This window comes from Nipponia nippon, unplaced genomic scaffold, assembly GCF_047370975.1.
Source record: "Nipponia nippon isolate SJK-2023a ecotype South Korea unplaced genomic scaffold, ASM4737097v1 scaffold_10, whole genome shotgun sequence".
NCBI classification, from domain to species: Eukaryota; Metazoa; Chordata; class Aves; order Pelecaniformes; family Threskiornithidae; genus Nipponia; species Nipponia nippon.
In genome coordinates, this window is record NW_028262291.1 from 21,075,080 (window position 1) to 21,091,772 (window position 16,693).

Sequence of the window (16,693 nt, forward strand, 5' to 3'; positions counted from 1 at the left end):
GATGAGATCACAGCCAGCAGTAGCACGGCTGCAGGCCAGGAACGAGGGAAGGAAGGCTAGTTCTTCAGGTCTGAGTTTTGTTGACACTGGCTTGTATTTTTCCATGATTGGTGTTTGGATGCTAATATGCTAAAGGAGAGGCAGAGCTGGTTTCACAGATCCATGCTTGTGTTATGATGAAATTCCTGGAGCAGTGAAAATTTTCATCCATGCGGAAATCTTTTGATATTGTAAACTGTGTTCAGTACAGCAGCAATTCTTCCCAGAGTCCTTAACCATGAGCCCGTGGATATTGACTTTAAGCAGAGGGCAGGATGGCACTGCATGAAGGTTTTATTCACAGGATCCTCTGACACACACACCTATTTGACACAACAAAGGTAAAGGCCCAAAGCTGAACTCATTTTTTTCCTCTCTCTTGTCTGTAAGGGCTCGATAATATATGAATGTGTCACTGAGAGAATGCATATTTGTTTCAATAAGATGAACTGGTCAAGCACAATATTGCAAAGGCCAGTCCAGATAGTCAGTCTGAAAAGGCAGGATCACAGTCATTTAATAGTAACAGTTTCTTGCACTGTGAACGTGTCAGCTTAGAACTTCGTTATCAAATATTGCTGGAAAATGTATATGGTTATATTTGGTTGCACAGCAATCTGGAGCTACCTGAAGAGAGCAGAATTAAGGTGGCATATACATTCTGAGCTTTCAAATGTTATTCCATTACCAGAAATCCTGAATGTCACATTAATTTGGATTATTGTGCTTTAAATAATTCATTCGGGAAAGAGTAAAAAAAAAAAAAAAAAGTCTTAAATCCTTTCAGATTCAGCTTAGAACTGAGCTTCTGGGGTCAAATTGTGGGTGAATCCAAGCAGAACTTCCAAATTTTTCATGACTTCCACCTGAAGTCACCCCACTCCAGTCGAGCCTCATCCAAAAGCTTTTCAAAGTGAGCAGGTTTCAGAGAACCTAGTGAAGCTGTGGGTTTGCACGGAAACCTGAAACTTAATGAGATGCATGCTTTTGATAAAATGTTGTGCAGAGATCCAGTTGTGGCACATGGGCAGGCTTCAAGAAGTGTTCAGTGCAGTGTGTCTCTCAGCACACCAGGCTGCTAAAAGTCAAAGAGCACAGGGACAGTGTATAGTGACAGCCTACATCTAGGGAAGAGCAGATTTTTTTAAAAAAAAGTCTTATTCCATGCATAATTTTCATTTGTCATGAAGGATTTATCTTGAAACCTGTCTTGCTCATCAAGAAAACAGCAGTACAAAATGAGAGAGACTTGGAAAGAGGTAATATTGAAAGCTGCCACTGAGTCTGTGCGGCCTTGAGAATCAGGGGACACACTGAAGACATCTGGAAAAGTTTCAAATGGAAATTAAAAGTTACTGGGACAACTAAACTGGAGGAGTGGAAAGGACTGCTCAACAGCACAGACCCAGAAGTATGAGGTAAGGCCATCGTGCTGTGTGAAGGTGGCAGGGGGGGAAGGCAGGGAATCTTGTGGAAAGTCTGGAAGTGCCAGAGGATCATGTAATCTTGAAAAAAATGTCATTTACCAGGGAAGGGCTCAAGGTGATAGCATAGAACAAAGGGAAAACAGTACAGAGATTTGTCCAGGGCTAAGAGGTTACTTCTATCAACAAGGGATATTAAAAAGTTTACTGACCAGATGGTCACAAAGCACAGCAGTAAAAAAGTTCATAAACAGCTACTTTGGTGAGTCTGACACCAGGAAAGGCCAGTATGAATACACTAAGTCAAAAGATTGAGTGCAAATACAAGTCCAAAATAAAGGTGCTGAAAAGATCACTCAGTGCACATAGCTGTATTGGCTAGGAAAAAGTTAACAGAATGAAATTTGGTGGAGGGCAGGAAAATGGAAAGCAGAAAACAATACCAGTGGTGTGGCAATCAGCACAAATGATGCAAGAAATATGTAGAACTTATAACAGACCCAGGCCACCATTAAAACATTTACAAAATGCAGAAAAATGCACATAGTGAGTGAGGAAAGGGATTCCTCATGTGATGATGAAGAGATGTTTTTAGGATTGTAACACAATGCAGCAAACTGAAAAGGATTTTCCAACTAAGAGCTGCAAACCGCCCATCACTGGCAATAGCACAGTCAGCGTAAGGCACATGTCAAAATGGAAGAGTTAAAAACATATCAGCAAGGAACTGCTATTTTGAAGAACAGTGCCTGAGCTGACACTCAAATAGAAACTCACACCCTGACATTCAAATAGAAAGGGAAAATGTTAGAAAGTTAAGATGTAAGTCATCTAGCGTGGAGTTAAATGTGTACGTCCCTCAGTCTGATCAAGATAACGCTCCTTGAACACAGTGTGCTCCAAGATCCACACTTTGAGAGCAGCATTTGGCAGATACTGCATTCTTAAATGGCCTTTTTGAAATTATTCAGCACAGTTCTTCTGGCTGCAGTATAATGGGCCCAAGCACTATGTCTAGCAGAGAAGAAAATCTACATTGATGGCCTAACAGATTGGGCAGCAGGGACCGTTACCTCAAGAACAGTAGAGAACAGGACTATAAATTGCAAGAGCTTAGTAAACTTAAACCAAACAAGACTGAATATCAGTTTCAAAGAATGAAATCATGTTCTGACATGAACATCAGTTCTGAAATTTGACCCACAGGGAGACATAAAACTGTCCATGGAGGCCATCCACAGATACCAAGAGGAAGACAAAAAAATGTACAGTTGTAGTGCCATGGAACAGGTTGTCAGTCTCGCATGCACAGTAGCTGTAGACAAGATAAGCAAACAAATTGAAAAAGAGACCTGAAGTCTGGCATACGGATGTAGACATCTTCACAACTTTTCTGTATGACCTTATTTTCAAAAACAGAGACATATGAAAGTGAGGAAAACAAAACAGAACAGTGGACTCCAGGGCCCAAAAAAGGACTTGGAGAAGTATGGCCAAAGATACATCCAAAACCAATAAATACTTTGTGATCCCGGCAATGCAATGCAGGTCCTGCTTGGTAATGATAAATATGCATGACAGCATATGCTCCATCTGTCAATACACGGTCTGATAGTCTGGATCAGTCATTTCACACCCATGATAAGGCCACTGTACTTCTGTTTCTCTGAGCATGTGGGTCTGGAGTGTGAATCAGGTAGAAAAAAAAGGCTGCAAGCTTGCTACAGGTTAAGGAAGGAGACGAAGCTTCACCACTTCATCCTCCATTTTTCTACTGTAAAAATGAGCTCTTACTGGAAGGCTTTTGACAGGTGCACAAACCCACAAACTCTCATTGCCAATAAGGAAGGCAAAGGGGCACTGACCATGCTTTCCCATTCATTTTAATAGCCTGTTCCTGTGGCTAATTGTTGGCATAGAGCACAACACTAAACTGGCAGCCAAAATATCCTGTGACAGCCCTGATTCTTTTGATGATATGAAGAGAAATTACTGGACTGATCAGCAGAAGAGCAATGACTATATTTAGAAGGAAGAGACAGAGAAGTTGCATTTTGGACATAGATCAATGAAGGCACAACAGAAATGCAAGAAAAGCAAGCAAGCACGAACCAGTCCAGAAGAACAGAGATTGTTAGGAGGACTGAGACTGCTCTGTGAACAATTCTCGATTTCATGGGAAAAGTTAGAATTCAAGTGTTTTGTGAGGATGTGACCAACCTGTGGCTATATCATTTGAGAGGCCATAAAACTGGATTGGGGTGCATGATGCTGGGCTACCTATCCGAATACTTGACTGGTGGAGGAGATGAGCCAGTAGGAGATGCTGAGACAGATATCACCAGGTCAGACAGGAGTGAGGCTTGTAAGAAAATATCTTCCTGAGCCATCCTGAGTTGCCATATGTGCCCAGCCCAACCCCGTCACATCCAGTATTGAAAATGATGGATACCATTGGCAGACTTAAAAGGATATCAGCCGGCTGATGTGGCTCCCTGCATCTTGCTCATAATCATTGAAAAAGGTGAAAAAATGAACTCTATACATCTGAGTGCATGCCCAGGACAAGGAAAATGAGAACAGATTCAGAAGCTGAAAACAATTCACAGAATTATTGTGTTATCAGTTCTGAAGCTGAACAATCTGTTGCTAGGATGGACTTATCTGAAAAAGTTGCATAATACATCAGATTAGTAAGATTGGCTGAAAATCCCTAGGACACTGACTGTGCCATACTTACCATTATTCTCAAGGAACCTGAAGGCTTATGGTACTTTATCTGTTATGGGTTGCTATCTTTACAGGTTTTTAAGTAAGAAAGGAAATTTGAAATGGATTCTAAAAAGTGGTATGGTTTGATATAGAACAGCAGTTCTTAATCTGTGGTCTATGAGACATCAAGAGGTGGGCTGCAAAGCATTTTCAATTTATTTTCTTCAAAACCCATGTGCATATATGCATTCAGATTGGGAAAATTACCTAAAATTTAGTAGCATCCTACAATATATCTCAAAAGCGTGTTTATTTCAAAAGAAAGTTCTGTGCCTATAATAGCCCATTCAACTATTTTTGTAACAATTACACCCACTGTACTTAAAATTACTTTGTTTTCATATGACCTGGCACAATGACAAAAAACAATGACACATGAACACAATGGCAAGTGCTTGTCCCAAGTACCCCAAGTATTGTGTTTTACACTTAAGGGCTGGGTGGGGAATCTGATTCAAGGGGGGAAGTTTTGCATGCTGACAGGACAGTGTGGGATTTAAAAATCTGGTAAACCCTAGTTGCTGGCAAGGGAAGACTGGAGAACAGGTTTCAGGTTTTAAGTACAAAATTGGTGGAAGTTTTTTTTAGTTTATTTTGCATGTAATTTCCATTTTTAATTAAAGGTTCATGTGGAGATCAGTCTTGCTTGTCAACCAAATACCATGTGTCACATTTCAACATTGCAATTTTGGGGTCTGTGCACTATGAAATACAGCACTAATGGCTTAAAAAGGCAGGATGCATTTGGCTCTCTGCGGTGAAATTGTCTGCATTTTGTGCTCTGCCTGGTAAGCTATCCCACTGAGCACTTGCACAATGTCAGATTTCCTGTCTAGGAATTTACCTTTCTAAAGCTTTATGTCATTATGGCCATGACAGAGCAAGCTGTAGAAAAAGAATGCTTCTCATCCAAGGAGCTGAATTAAGAGTCCTCTAACTTGTGACGCTTGAGTTGCTGAATGATTTTTGGCTATGTCTTGATAGCTTGTGAACAGCAGAGTACAATAACTGCAGGATGAAGTTAACATGCTTTCTAGTTCTCAGAGGACCTAGGGTGTGAGGCTCACTTCACTACTACTGGTAAATCTTGGTGAGATTTTTGCATAAAAAGAATAGCAGAAACAACAGCAACGTGGCCATTGGCCATTGTGTAAAGAACTATGTATCTTGCATTGCTGAAGAGTTCAGAAAAAAACAAGGGGCTTCTGTAGTAAATAAGAGAACCTAATCGTGATGTATCAGTAGCAAAGACTAAAAGATAAAGACTTGGTGATGTAACTGCGGGGGGTGGTGGTGGTGGTGGTTTGCATTGCTGTGAAGATGAGATTGCTGCAGGGAACTGATTGTAGGTCCCTAAACTGGGATCCTTTAGTCCTATCTCAGCTTGGATCAGTGTGCCATAAACGTGTTCAACCATGTGTCTTCCTTTGTCTGCTCTGTATATCCCTGTATGCCTCTAAGACAAAAGGATCTGCCTCCTTTTTGGCCAAAACTTGGAGCTCTGTTCAGTTAGCAGCTTCAGAGGTGGCTCACTTATCTAAAAACAGGAGAAACTACAAGGAGAAGTTGAGAAAGATTTGGGGAGCATGAATCCACAATGGACACAAGAAGCATTTTGTTTAGTGCTTTGTTACAGAATAAAACTCTGGCCTGAGATGCATGGGTGGAGTTACAAGCCCTTCCTCGGCTGGAAACAGCGTCCGGTTACATCTCCAACACACCCTTCCTCCTTGCCTTGGTGCCAGGCAGTGTGGGGACACGAGGGGGCTGCCACTGGAGGAGAGAGCAGTCTTTGTAGGGTGCACCTGCAGGGAGTTGCCCTCTGTTGTGGTTTAACCTGGCAGGCAGCTGAACACCACACAGATGTTCACTCACTCCCCTGCAGTGGGATGCGTGAGAGAACTGGAAAAAAAAGGTAAAACTCATGGGTTGAAATAAACACAATTTAATAAGACAAAAAAGAAAGGGAAAATAATAATAATGATAAAAGAATATGCAAAACAAGTGATGCACAATGCAATTGCTCATCACCTGCTGACTGATGCCCAGCCAGTTCCCAAGCAGCGGATCCCTGGCCAGCTTTTCCCCTAGTCTATATACTGAGCATGACATCATATGGTATGGAATATTCCTTTGGTCAGTTGGGGTCAGCTGTCCCAGCTGTGTCCCCTCCCAACTTCTTGTGCACCCCCAGCCTACTCGCTGGTGGGGTAGTGCGAGAAGTAGAAAAGGCCTTGACTCTGTGTAAGCACTGCTCAGCAGTAGCTAAAACATCAGTATGTTATCAACATTATTCTCATCCTAAATCCAAAACGCAACACTATACCAGCTACTAGAAAGAAATTTAACTCTATCCCAGCTGAAACCAGGACACCCCCAAAAGGGGACCCCATGCTTGGCTTTGGTGGGTGTTTAGGGGTTTCTTTGTGTGGACTTAGCAAACTTGAGCATGCAGTTTGCTTCTGCCAGGACAGGCAGAGTTGCTTGGTACTGTGTCAGGAAGATGAATTGTCTACTAACGGTGATCAGGGTTCCCTGCACCTTTCCCTGGAGCAGCTGGGCCTGGCCTTCGTGGCGAGGAGACTGAGGCCAGCCAGATCAGGGGTAGGGGAGGTGCTATGCACTTATGCTCTTGAGTTGACAGTCCTACTGCTCCTGCTTAAACAGGCATGCTCTAGAAATTGCTGTGCCATTATCTATCTCATGCATCACCTAAAAGGCAAGCAGACTTGACAGCTAATGGGACCAAGCAATAAATGAACTTGCACTGTGTGACTTCATAGGTCAACAGGACAGGGAGGAGAGGAAAGGGGGAGGAGAAAGAAAACACAGCAACTTACAGGTTCATTTCAGACCCATTGCTTTCTCTGCTGCAGTCAGACAGGTTCCTGCTTAAATCAGGCAAATCCATTTTTCATTCTGAATGAATCACTGCAATTCTGAGACAGAAATAATAAAGGAACTCTGCATCTGTCTCTTCCACCCAAATCATTATGACAGCACATCTGTGGCTAATGATTGCCAGTGGCATTTGCCTTTTGCAGGACTAGGGATAAAGAAACTGCCTCTACAGGAAGCGGTGTGACTCATTTTCTTTTCAGGTAGGAACATCCCAGTCCCTAGCATAAGGTGAGGAGAGGGATTCATGATCCCTGGGCAGTTATTTCTAAGGATGCAGGAAGCAAATCACTATACACAGCTCTGTATTTGCCAAAACTATGGCAGACAGTCAGCCATCATGCCGCTCTCCCGAAGCACTTGCTTCCAGGGGGAGAGAAGGAAAGGACACAAGTACTAAATTGTCAATAATCATTCTCAGCTTCTCTTGCAAGACTGCAGGGACATCCATTTCTGTCTGCAAAGTGGGTAACTGTGCTCAGAAGTCACAGCAAATGGGCATGACTGTGCGTGATTGATTACGGGATGTGAATACTCAAATACTGCATTCAGTTTTGGGCCCCTCACTACAAGAAAGACATTGAGGTGCTGGAGTGATTCCAGAGAAGGGCAACGAAGCTGGTGAAGGGTCTAGAGAACAAGGCTTATGAGGAGAGGCTGAGGGAACTGGGGTTGTTTCGTCTGGAGAAAAGGAGGCTGAGGGGAGACCTTATCGCTCTCTACAACTACCTGAAAGGAGGTTGTAACGAGGTGGGGGTCAGTCTCTTCTCCCAAGTAACCTTGCTCATTTTACCCTAAAAATACCATGGCATCATGAAACGGGATATCTATCTCAGAACAAGGAGCCCTAAAGTGAATGATAGTTTGCTTTGTTAACGGCCCATAAAGGATTGCTTAGTGTTGCCAAAGTTAAGTGAAACTAGGGGAAAGGTAATTCCGGCAGGGGGAGATCACGACCACTGACCCAAAGACCACCCACTCAAGAAACCCACCGACCCAAAAGGTTAAGGAAGTAAAGGTCTCGAAAATCATGGTGAGCATGTGTAGTAATTTACATGGTAGGCGAAGAATTTTAACCAATCATTTAACAGAGTAATAATGAATATGTATTAGATGACTAAATATGTTAAAATCTTGTGTATAAATAATGGTTAGTTTAAATCAACGGTGCGCTGGTTTGTACCATGCACCCGTATTTGCACATTTACGTAATAAAAAAAAATACCTTGACTCTGTGTGTGAATTGGGTGACGCACACCGGGTAACGGACCCAAGTTTTTGGGACAACAGGAGGAGAGGACATGGCCTCAAGTTGTGCCAGGGGAGGTTTAAATTGGATATTAGCAAAAATTTCGTCACTGAAAGGGTTAACAAGCACTGGAACAGGCTGCCCAGGGAAGTGGTTGAGTCCCCATCCCTGGAGGTATTTAAAAGATGGATAGATGTGGTGTTTAGGGACGTGGTTTAGTGGTGGACTTGGCAGTGCTAGGTTTACTGTTGGACTTGATGATCTTAGGGGTCTTTTCCAACCTAAATGATTCTACAATTCTATGATTCTATGATTGTGAGACACCATGGTGTTATGGTTTTGGGGGAATCCATCGTGGATGACAGGTGAAGGCAGAATTAATGGCACTATATAAACACTGCTGAAATTGCATCAGCACTACTGTATACTGTTTGAGGTGCCCCCCCACTTTCCAAGAAGGATTCATTCAGGCTGGAATGAGTATGCACAAGAAAAGGTTAATAAGATGATCAAGGAATTAACATCCTATCTTAAGTGAAGAAATCAGAAGGGCTGTGGCTCTTCAGCCTGGTAATCTGGAATAGAAGGAGGAGAGATGATTCCTGCGTGTAAATGCTGCATCTGTAACAATGCCAATGTAAACATTGGCAGAGAGGAGATAAAGTAATGACTGATGTTGCCACAAAACCTAACAAGTTTAATTGGGATATATAGGGGTATGTATAAACTTAAGCAAGAAGTTAGAAGGTTTTTAGCTGTTCCAAGGATGCCTAGCTGCTGGGCAATGGCTTTTAGAATAAAAGCCCTTGCTGTTTCTTTCCGAAGTCTACAACAAAGGCATTATTTGTCGTTCCCTGAGGAGGGAGAGCACATGTCCCAAAACATTTCCAGCAAACACATGCACTGAGCAGTTTGTGTTCCCTTACTTACATTTCTACAAGATTTCATCCTAGGCTGACACTTGCAACAATTTCTTAAATGAAGAAACTGGTTTTTAATCTAGTTTCTTTCCTTCTTGTTTTATCCCAGACTCTCCATTCATATACAAGTACTACAGGTCTCTCTTGAACTTGCGGGGTGCAGAGCCATTTCTGCCCTTGCTAAATTGCTGTGGCATCAAACAAAGGGGAGGGGAGGACACAGGATGAGCTTTCATGCAGCAACCCTATCATATCTGCTCAGTCACATCACAGACAATGTAGTTTTATGAACTACAGAAACATCCTTTGTGAGCATAGCATCTCTCCCTGCTTTTGCCTAGTCTAGATGAAGCCTAATGCCTGTACCAACAGGTGTGATGGGTTTGCCTGTGAAAACTGGGGATGGTGCTCGCAAGCCCAAGCAGTGTCTTCTGTTCTTATGTACCTTTTCATTCAGTGCTGAACAAACTGATACCTGAAGAAAGTGCTGTCCTGCTTTGTGGATGGGACATAGAACATGAGTAAAGACTCTTTGTGGACGCTGAAGTATTACAGCTATAACGGGAGGGGAAGTGGCACCCGTTGCTACTGGCTGATATCAATAGTTTGGGGGTTATTTTAATGGAGGATAAAACTACTACTGGCATTAGGCTTTGTAGAGGCAAATATTCTGTTCAGTTTCTGGAATAGGGAAAAAGCTAGCAGCCGAAATGCAGCCATACACAGGCACATTTGCAAAGGAGTAGAATCTCCTCTGAAAACTCTTTTACTCTGAAAACCATGATCATGTCATAGGTTTCAAAATCATCAAGAATCTTTTTATCATCTGTGAAGCCCTGGCCAACCTGTGCAGCCCATCCGCCCTGCCAGAGCAGTGCCCACCAGAGACTTCCTGCGCGCTGTCAGCGCTGCCGTCCATGGGCAGATCTCAGCAGCATGGCAGATGGGGGGCAGACTCCTGGGGACAGAAATGTCTCCAGCGGACATGTCCAATCTGCCTGTGTCCATGACTCAGTGCCTGGAAATACTTGGTGAGTGGCTGGTTTGTGTCGTGAAGTCCTTCTCTCATAGGGGCAATGCTTTTGTACTTATCTCCTTCAGAGAGCTGACAACAATGTTTGATAAATTTTGCTCAGGCTATTGCTCCTCATTTTTCAACAGCTGCAAGGCAGAAAAGCTCAGGCTGTTGTTTTTTAAAATGCTTTTGGTTAGAAAAAGGAAGGTTGAAAAAGGAAATTAATTTTTTTTAACCAGGTCTAAAAGTATTCATGATGATGATGACCTGGTGACAGCTCACCTGTAAATAACAGCTATAGTATTTGTTAGCAAGGTCAAGTCTTATGAGGAGCGGCTGAGGGAACTGGGGTTGTTTAGTCTGGAAGAAAAGGAGGCTGAGGGGAGACCTTACTGCTCTCTACAACTACCTGAAAGGAGGTTACAGTAAGGTTGGGGTCAGTCTCTTCTCCCAAGTAACAAGTGATAGGAGGAGAGGACACGGCCTCAAGTTGTGCCAGGGGAGGTTTAAATTGGATATTAGCAAAAATTTCGTCACTGAAAGGGTTAACAAGCACTGGAACAGGCTGCCCAGGGAAGTGGTTGAGTCCCCATCCCTGGAGGTATTTAAAAGATGGATAGATGTGGTGTTTAGGGACATGGTTTAGTGGTGGACTTGGCAGTGCTAGGTTTACTGTTGGACTTGATGATCTTAGGGGTCTTTTCCAACCTAAATGATTCTACAATTCTATGATTCTATGCTTCTGTGTTTCCTGAGATAAAATTAACTAGGAGACATATCTCACAAGATTGTTAAAGCCTATGACATCTTTGGAGGAACAGAAAAGTTCAGTTTCCAGGATTTTCTCTTTCTAAAACTTATTTCTGTTTTTGGGAACTTTATCGCCAGGGTGGGACTGGTTTAAGTACCCTACTTCCCCCTACTCCTAACTATGCCTTCCCAGCATCATGGCACTCTGTTGTATTGTGATGTCCCCTTATCCACTCTTGGTGTCACAGTCTGTCACACAAATGGGCTGCTGTGCCACTGCCAAAAATAAATGCTGTGCTGGCCTTTCCCAAATGCATATGGACTCAGCTGGGTCTCCAGGACTTTTTATAGCCCTCCAGCTCAGTCCTATCTTTGGTAGCATCAGCATTTCCATAGCAACCAAGTGTGATGTCAAAGCAACATGTTTTTTTGGTGAGAACAGCAGGAAGCAATGAACTTTTCAAAAGCAAAGATCCAATTTTCATGCAAATGTCTCTCATAATGTCTGCCACCACCGCTGTTTATGGTTCTAATCCTAATTATCTCACTGTTACCTTGCTGTCCCCCATCTGTCATACCCACCTGTTGCATGATCTTTAGTTAGGTAGTGCAGTGCGCGTTTCCTTTCAGGAATACGCATGTACTGTTGAGGAGAAAGGTGCACTCTGTGCAAAGCAAAGGGAAGCAGTAACAGGAATGTAAGAGATGCAGCAGTAGCATCCAAATACAAACAACATTTTTTTTCTAAACCAGAACTAGTGTAATTGGTCAACATCAGCCATCTCCAACCTTTTCCAGTGGTGGACATTTTTCCAGTGGATAGGTAGGTTGTAGTGATGTGAACTGAGCCTCCTGAAAATACTTTCCAGGACCTCTTACAAGCAGGATCTTCAGGGATCTGCAGCCCATAGGGGAAGGAAGAATCATGGATTCATATATTACAGTGACAGCTCATAAGGGAATGAAGCTAACAAATGAAATTTTAAGCCACAAAGGCTGCATGCTAACTGTATATTAAATAAACCCTCAAGACCACAGATTCTGCCTTAGCCTTGTCCACTTGCAGTGCTGCCACTATGCATGTCCTCTAACCCAGAAGACAGCAATGAGCAGTGGGGGATTTCACTTGTAATAGGATCTATCTGTCTTTATCTGCAGTACTGCATATTCCTTGGACCAAAACACTCACATGATGGAGACTGCCTTGTGGTATTAAGGATTAAGCCTGTAATTTGTAACAATTTTGATTTGTAGGACAGACTTGCCCCCCTACTGAGGGGGCAAGAAACAACATATTGTAATCTAATGCTGCAAAGAATAGAATTTATTATTCAGAGGTCTCCTACATATAATCCGTTTTGTTGGACTGATTGTGTTTTTTCACTTTAAGTGAAAATATAAGGGCGACTTCTCTATCCACAACAGTGAATGGGGTTTACCCAATTCTAATTTGGGCAATAAAGAGTCAACGTACTCCTCCCTGCCCAACCTGAATCAACAAATAAATGAGGTTACGTCCTCTTTAATTACAGCTGGTCACTGGCTCATTGGCAGCAGAAAATGCTCTGTGGTTTCTCCTGCTTTTAATTCTCTAACACTATAAAGTAAGTACGTACATATAAAACAGAGCTGAGAGGAAAAATGAACTATTTACTCCCTGGCCCTGCAGAGAGAACAAGTTCACCCAAAACCTCCATCTGCATTTACTACAGGGGAAGACAGAGGCAGGACTCTTACTTCTCTATAAATTGGCTCCCGCCCTCTTGTAGGCACTGGCTGGTGCCCTGCATCTTCTGGTGTCATGTCGTGACCATGGGAGCACTGGACATGGAGCTGGACATGGACTGGACATGGAGCTCCCCTGCCCAGATGCAGCACATTGCAGCCCTGCACAGAAAAGGGGATGTGTCAGGCACTCAGCGTCCCAAGAACAAGTGTCTCATACCCTCTGTACCAATCACAGGGTGACAAGAATCTCTGCAGTTCTCATCTCATCACTGTCTGATGTGCAGCTGAGCTGTTTGCTGTGCTGAGCAGGCTGCTGGATCGAGCAGTGTGCAAAACATCTGCTCACAGCAAGGGATCCTGCACAGTCTAACCTAACACCCTCAGCCTCCATTCACCTTGGTGCAGCCATTAATCCTGAAGCCTAATGATGGCCACAAACCTGGCAATTATTCAATTAATCATTTAAGAACAAAACCAAATGCATTTAAACTGAGTATCGCAATAGTTGCTCCCATAATATAGACATCACTGTGTTTACAATTTGCAAAACACTAATGTTACAGTTGCTTATTACAGACATACTGCAGTTTATTTCAGTATTGCCACTATTTTGCAAAAATACTCTCTATCTGTTGGAAATTTTTTCAGCCAGTCTGATGACAATAATAATTATTCTAGGACAAATCAAGCAAGTCAAAGTAACAAATAAATGCTGATATAAGTTTTATGACAAAAAATCCTAACAGAGTATAGATAGATAGAATTATAACAGAATATAGCTATTAAGGAATAACATAAATTTTGCAAGCAAGTTTTTAAATTATATGGCAAATTGATTGTTATCCCAAGAAACTTTGTAAGAATTCTACTTCGTAGCTGTGATGTGCATGATCTTTCATTTTTATCAACATAACTTGTTTAAATCTGTGGAGAAAATGGGTGTTTCTGTGGTCTGAGAACTCACACACATATTCCTTCATGCTTCTGATCAGTTTTAAACACATATACCACAGACCCAGTCTAAAGAATCCATTTCAAGCTGTATACAGAAGTGAGTGACACCATACTACCAGAACAAGACGTACCTCTTCATCATTGTAAGGGAGGCCAAAACAATGCTACATGCTAATGAATTTGTGAGTGTTATCAAATTCCTTAATTACTAATCTGGAACTGTATACCCCAAACTGATTATTTCTGCACCCAGTCTAGAGCATGTAACTCCTTGCAGCAGCAAGAGACAATTATAAAAGGGGGCCTGAGAAATCAAAGGCTCAGATGACAGAGCTTAAAGAGAGCAAATCTGGGGGTCAGCTGAGTTCCCAGTTAAAATCTATCACAACTACTAGGCCCCAGACTGCAGGCCAAGAACGTTATGGTCCTGCAAATGTGATGTTTTCTCCAGCTGAGCCTGAGTCACTCCAGGCTGTTTCGCAACCACCCTGGGACTGTGATGGAAGGAACATGCATTGGTCCTCTTCCTAGTCAGGGTAGGAGGACCACAGCCCTCTGGGACCACAAGCAGGGCAAAACACCTCCTCAGACTCCTATCTTGTGCTTCTGGGGTACACTGGCAGGATGCTGAAGTCACCTGCAATGGAGCTCTTCAGCCTGTTCCCAAAGATACCCAGCTGCAGGACTTTCCATTGGCAGCAACCCTCCATGGACTCCAAAGGCAGTTATTAGCCATTGACTGTCTGCAGAGCTTCCACGGGGACTTGTGTAAGCACTCAGATCCAGTTCCATGCTCTGCTATCTAATCCTGAAATTTTTCTGAATTTTTAAAGCCAATTTTTCATCTTCTTTAGCTCTTCTTAACAACAAATTTAAAATATCTGTGTTTTCCTTTTCATAAGTAGTAGACCTCTGCAGTACTGCAGACCGGTGAGACCCAGAAAAGCCTGCAGCTCTGAAAACTAATCCAAAATGTGGCCAAAAATCAAGCACCCAAAAATGATGGCCCACTTTGGAAAGTTTGGCTTTGTTCTCTTTTTGGAGAAGGGTGATAATATCCATTGTATCAGGCAATACAATAAATTGTTTTGAGATCTTTGGGTAGAAGATGCTAGAACCATAAAAGCTTTTAGACCGTAGTAGGGGTTAGGACTTTATAAACACCCTTTTGGATAATGAAACCATTAATTAACTGAAACCAGTCTAGGCTGAGAACCAAGTAGTTCCTATTAAAGCTGTGGGATTGCTCTACTGACAGGACTCATTCATTCTATTAGAGCATCTCTCTAATGCGACCACGAAGCAGTCAAGTTTAAAATCTATGGTAACAGGAGGAAAACTGCCAGCAAGACCTCAACTCTGGATATGAGGAGAGCTGACTTCAGGCTGCTCAGGGAACTACTTAGTAAGGTCCCCTGGAAAAAAGCTTTTGAAGGTGCTGGAGTCCATCAGTGCTGGTCACTTTTTAGGTACCACCTCCTATGAGCACAGGAGCAGGCAATTCCAAAATGTTGGAAGTCAAGCAGGTGAGGTGGAAGGCTGGCTTGGCTGAGTAGGGGTCTTCTTCTAGAACTAAGGCGAAAAAAGAAAATGTATGGCCAGTGGAAGCAAGGTCAGGCAACATGGAAGGACTAGAGAGATGCTGTTCGCCACTGTAGGGAGGAAATATGTGCGGTCAAATCTCAACTAGAGCTGAAGCTGGCCAGTACTGTGAAGGACAATAAAAAGGGCTTTTAAAAATATGTAAAGAGCAAAAGGCAGGCCAGAAATAAGATTGGCCCGTTACTTGATGAGCATGGTCAACTCACAAACAGGGACATAGACAAAGCAGAGATGTTCAATGCTTTCTTTGCCTTGGTCTTCAACACCGATGATATGTCTCTGGACTAGAGACTATGACTGTGAAAATGATAAACTCCCAACCAACCCTGAACTTGTGCGGGATTTGCTGCTGCAGCTGGATCCCTATAAGTCAACAGGGCCCGATGGGATTCATCCGAGGGTACTTAAAGAGCTGGCTGATGCCATAGCGAGACCTCTCTCAATGCTTTTTCAATGCTCTTGGGAATCTGGAGAGGTCCCAGTTGACTGGAAGCTGGCAAATGTTGTCCCAGTCTTCAAGGAGGGCAACAGGGATGACCCTGGTAACTACAGGCCTGTCAGTCTCACCTCTGTGCCTGGCAAAATTATGGAGAGTTATTCTGGGAGTTATTGAAAAAACACCTGAAAGACAATGCAGTCATTGGTCCCAGCCAGCACGGGTTCACGAGGGGAAAGTCCTGCTTAACAAACTGAATTTCTTTCTGTGGCAAGGTTACCCACCCAGTTGACCGAGGGAAGCCAGTCCATGTAATCTTTTTGGATTTCAGTAAAGCTTTTGATACTGTCTCTCACAGTATCCTCCTGAACAAAATGTCCAGCATGCAGCTGGATAAACACATAATGCAATGGGTGAGCAATTGGCTGACGGGTCGGGCTCAAAGGGTTGTAGTAAATGGGGTTACATCGGGCTGGTGACCAGTCACTAGCGGGGTTCGGCAGGGATCCGTCTTAGGGCCAGTGCTCTTTAATGTCTTCATAAATGACTTGGATGCAGGACTTGAAGGACTACTATCTAAGTTTGCCGATGACACAAAGTTGGGAGGAGCCGTTGCCACTCTCGAGAGCAGAGAGGCCCTGCAGAGAGATCTGGACAAATTAGAGAGATGGCAATCGTCAACTGTATGAAGTTTAACAAGGGCAAGTGCCGTATTTTGCACCTGGGACATGGCAACCCTGGATGTACATACAGACTGGGGAACGAGAGGCTGGAGAGCAGCCCCACGGAGAGGGATCTGGGGGTTCTGGTCAACGGCAAGTTGAACATGAGCCAACAGTGTGCCGTGGCAGCCAAGAGGGCCAACCGTGTTCTGGGGTGCATCAAGCACTGTGTTGCTAGCCGGTC